Source organism: Antennarius striatus, chromosome 20 (assembly GCF_040054535.1).
Source record: "Antennarius striatus isolate MH-2024 chromosome 20, ASM4005453v1, whole genome shotgun sequence".
Classification (NCBI taxonomy): domain Eukaryota; kingdom Metazoa; phylum Chordata; class Actinopteri; order Lophiiformes; family Antennariidae; genus Antennarius; species Antennarius striatus.
In genome coordinates, this window is record NC_090795.1 from 10,040,001 (window position 1) to 10,045,000 (window position 5,000).

The 5,000-nt window shown below is 42.6% G+C and overlaps 1 protein-coding gene across 1 annotated transcript in view; it reads right to left on the reverse strand.

Moving 5' to 3' along the window:
• Positions 1-5,000, reverse strand: part of zfhx4 (zinc finger homeobox 4) — a 79,216-nt gene that overhangs the window by 23,109 nt on the left and 51,107 nt on the right. The gene's annotated exons all lie outside the window — the stretch shown is intronic.

Below are 5,000 nucleotides of genomic sequence, written 5' to 3' on the forward strand. Positions count from 1 at the left end.
CTGTGGAAGAATATTTTTTTCATCCTTTAAAGAATTCCTGAAATCCTCAAACACAACCTATTTGGTTCCTTTGACCTCAGAGGAAAGGAATAATTTTAATAAAAAACAGATTCAACAATTTCTCAAGAGACATTATGGTGAAACACGAAATAAAATAAAAAAATTTAAAAAAAAAGTTTTGGACAGATAGATAAAGGAAAATAGTGTGAAAGATAAATATAAAAAGATTCTTGCACATAGAGGAGATGCAGGCAATAGAGGACGTATTGAGAGTGTCAGCTGAGTGAGTTTGTGTGTGCCCTCTAGCTGTGTAATGACCTGCTCTGAGACCATTCGCTCCCCTTCCCGTCTCCCCCTAAGGGCCCATAACCACCACAGCGGGTCATTATGTGCCCAGTCGGGGACTCAGTTGCATAGCACACAACCATAGACCAATGCCACGCGGAGAAACTGGACACAGAGGCTCCAAAATGGCTGAATTCATTAGCTAGGTCGAGCTGCCTCTAATTTGCTTCCTCGGGGCTAGGATGGTCCTCATTAAATGGCTAAAGGAAAAAAAAAAAAGTCTGTTTTTTTTTCATTATAGTTTATCTTAAATCATAGACACAATGAAAGCAGAGCATCTAGTGAAACAGTAATTGCTGCCAAAGAAACATCATGAGAAATATAGGAAGAAAATGCCATAAAAACTATCCTTAGAACTAATAGCATATAGAATATTTTAAGAGCTGTTGCGCTATGTCTAGAAATAATAATGAAGACTAGATGTGGTCTCTGTCTGCTGTATCTGTGGTAGTAATGCAGCGTTAATGTTTTGCGTAACACCCATGACTGTCATGTCTCCCCCACTTAGCTGTGATGTTGACGTTGATTTCTTCTTACAACTGTGGTCATGTCCCCTGTGAGACCACGAGTGTGCGAGTGTGTGTGTATGTACTGTATATGTGTGTGTTTGTGTGTGTGTGTGTGTGAGCAATAGGGGCCTTGTGATGTCACATTCCTGCGCCGCACGCGTGGCTCTAGTTTGGCCCTTTGTTTTTGGAGGGGAAGGCTTTGAAACCTTACTCCATCCCACACGGTAACGGTCTCGCACGCGCACGTGCATTCACATGCGCACACACATTCAACGTCGAGGGCCAGCGGTAATACTGCCAGGGTAATAACCTTACAGACTTACCGATCTCCCTCCCTCCTTTTCGCTCACCCTCAAATCTGTATTTACCCTCCTCTCCCTCCTCACCCCCCCCCATTCTCCCTGTACCTTTACCCCTGAATTTCAGCGCGTTTAACAAGCAGTTAGATCTTAACCAGATGTTGTTAATGTAGCATGTCTAAAATACTAAACATCAACCCAGTGGAAAGGGGCTACAGCTCCTGCACAGGGCCTGGGAATAACTGACACGCACACACACCTGCACTCGCTCACACACACCTACGCACAAAACCCCCTGCACAAAACACACATTTATTCCCATGCAGCGTCAAATGTATTTCATGCACAGAGGTCCAAAACCCACATGCAAACATGTAAACAGACACACATCCAGCGCAAGCAAACACACGTGTTATCATCCACACACTCCAATCCACCCACTTATTGCTTAAAACACATGAGAACTTATTACACCAGCAAAAAAATATCTATTGTTTCAGGTCGACTCGGAAAGCTAAACAATGGGATTGTCACATTTAATACGCTCCTGGTGTGAATGTCAATAAGTTGAACTGACAGAATAAGCTGAAAAAATGACTTCTGGGTAAAAAATGCTTGTATCAGCAGCTCCAAATTTGCTTTGTTGTTGTCAATTACGACTTCCTGAGACACTTCATTGTATTTTCTTTTGCTCAAATTGCCCACTCCGCTGTCTTGCAGGCGACTAACAAAACACCTATTACTCCTTTGGAAAAAAAGAAGAGAAAAGAAATTCGTATGAATAAACATAGTCAAGATTAAAGGCTTGCATGTCTTGCTTGCTGTGCACACAAAAAAAAAACTGTTGTTTCTTGTTACGAGAGGTTGCATTTTTGGCGCTGTGAGCACTGGATCGTGACAGTGGGGGTGTTAATGATTCTTGATTAGCAAATACAAAAGGTATGCACAGGACAAAAATGTGTCTTCAAAGGTTCAGTGGTGGAAAAAAAATATAGCCGCAACACCTGGCCTTATACAATACACCTCCACACGTGTCAGCACACACACACACACACACACACACACACACACACACACACACACACACACACACACACACACACACACACCTGCATCTTACACAACAGCCATATTGCATTTCGGCTGTTTGAATCACCTTAGGCTGAGTAGGTGAATTGAGGAGGCGGCACGGCAAGCTTATTGTGGGATTTAGGAATAATTTGAAAAGAAGATTCCTCTCCTCCTGTTTCATCCCCCCACATCTCTTTCTCTATTTTCTGGTTTTCCTGGTCTTTTATGATTCTGAGGTCCAATATTTATCTAGCCCCTGATTATAAACATCTGGCCGATGGGGCAGGCGGCACAGCGTCAGCAGCGAAACACACACACACGCACGCACACACACACTCGCACAAATAGTGGAAATATCACACACGCTTGACAATGTGACCCTGTCAGGTCCAGACCGTTGGAGGGAGAAAGAGAAGCAAAGAGAAGCGAGGGAAGGAGAGTGGGACCAGACAGAGACAGAGAGAAAGAGAACTAGGAGCTGAGGGTTAATGGCCTTCCCATCTCTGTGATAAGAATTCATTCTGTTCTATTACCAGCACTTATCTACAGAGGTTGCCGTCTTTCCCCTATCCCTCCACGCACACACACACACGCACACACACACACACGCACGCAGCGAGGGGCCGAGGTCGATACATGAACCTAATGAAGAAAGCAGCTGTTTCTCGGCATACCTGCTCAACTCTATCAGCTCAACAAGATCTCCCTGCCGCATTCATCCGTCTATCTCTATCTATCCATTTATCTATCCTCCCATCTATCCATCTGTCCATTTATTTTATATCTTTTCACACGGCTATCCATCCATATACCTATCCTATCTGCTCCCCCATGTCTCCATTTATCATTCTATCTGTCCATCCATCACTAGACTGGTAAACAAAGATACCAGCAGGATAGCTTCCAATTGACCAGACTGGTCCTTGTCATGTATTCAAAGTTTATTTTCCGGGAACTAATACGAGACAGGGAATCAGAGAATCTAATAAAATGGCTGCCATGGCTTAAAAGAACACCGACGTGTGTGTTATGTGCACACGAGTGTGTGTATGTGCTTAAAATAGGCCTGTAACGGGCAGTGGCCAAATGGATAATGCTTAAAGAGATCTTTATCCTATTGGGCTACTGTCCCGTTTTTAGCTGCATAAAAACCATCTGCTTTTAGAGCCACCAAAAACAAGACTGTAATCCTGGATGGAAATCAAAGAAAAGATTTACGTAGATAGGAAAGACGGATAAAAATACAGTTGGCATCATGGAAAGTTGTTGTTTGTCACTGTATAGCTTTGAGCAATTAATTGCTGTTGTTTTTTTCACTAGAGAGAATAGAATGTGAATCATCCTCATTTTAAGACTTCCATGGTCATGATATTTCATAATATAATAGGCTTTGTATTCTTTTCCATCAATTCTATTAAATTTGAATTTTTTCTATGACTACATTCCTTATTGATGGGTGCTGTTGAGCTACCTTTGGCACATAACTATTTCATATGCTGACAATAAGTCTATATGACACATCTTCAGCTATTGAGGAGTGTGCGAGAGAAAAAATGTGTGCATCATCAGGGTCTTATTATGTGTTGAGGTTAGGGAGGATGGCAGGAGGCTTCAACATAAGAAGAATAGAGTCATAGAAGAAAAAGAAAAATATCTTCTAGCCCAAATAATCATTAGGTTGCTCAGAATCATCACCACAATTATTGCATGGAATCTGTAATTCTTGGGCACATATGTTCAAATGTAACACACACACACACACACACACACACACACACACACACACACACACACACACACACACACACACACACACACACACACACACACACACATAGAAGAAGAATAAACCGACCCGGGGCAACTGCCCTGGAGATGGTATTCACAGACGGTTACAAATAAGGAGTGTTGGCTTTCCTCTGACTTACTCAAAAACATGCAAAAAATGTCCATTTCATTACTGGCTAAACAATGTCATATGGGCCCCCACTGGCCCTAATAGAAGCAGACAAAGGCAGAGCAGGACACATATGCTTCAAATAAATCAGATTACTGAGGGGGGTGGGAGAAAGAGTGAGAGAAAGAGGGGAAGAAAGAAAGAGACACCGCCAGACACTTAGAGGATTGACAATATTCCCTTTTCTTGCTACCTCTACCCCTCCTTTCCTTCACTTTCTCAACTCCCCCATCCCCACCCCACCCCCAGCGGGATCTGTTTTAGATTTGAGCCAGTGCAAGAGCCATATCTCTACCTTATCTCTGCTAGCAGTCAGAAAACAGAAAGCTCCATGTTTCCATGCATTAGACTCCCGGCCCCGACACAGCACTTGAAAATCTCGCAGCCCCTCAAAATGGTCAACAAAGCTACAGTTAATCAAATAAAACGCAGGTTGCTGTGCTTGCATTGGGATCATTTATGCTCTGATACAGCGTCGCATCAAAGGAAATGTCAGCCGTGAAAATTATGGAAATGCATTTTGGCATTGTGACAACAAATGTCACCCAAAATCCCGCAAAAATGAGATGCTCCTCAACAGCCACAGAGCATCATTAAGTGTATTTGAAAAGCCATCAGAATTCAAGGGGCTCTGGCATTTTTCACTCCCTGACCACCTGTGGGTATCGACCCCTATGAAGATATCCTGTTGTGTTTTTGGTTGCAATTATGCCAAAGCTCTCGTCAGATTAGTGTAAAGAGAAATATTGATTGTCTTGAAAGTTGTGACAAAAAAAAAAAAAAAAAAAAAAAGCGTAGACAGGGTGGGGAATATGTTAA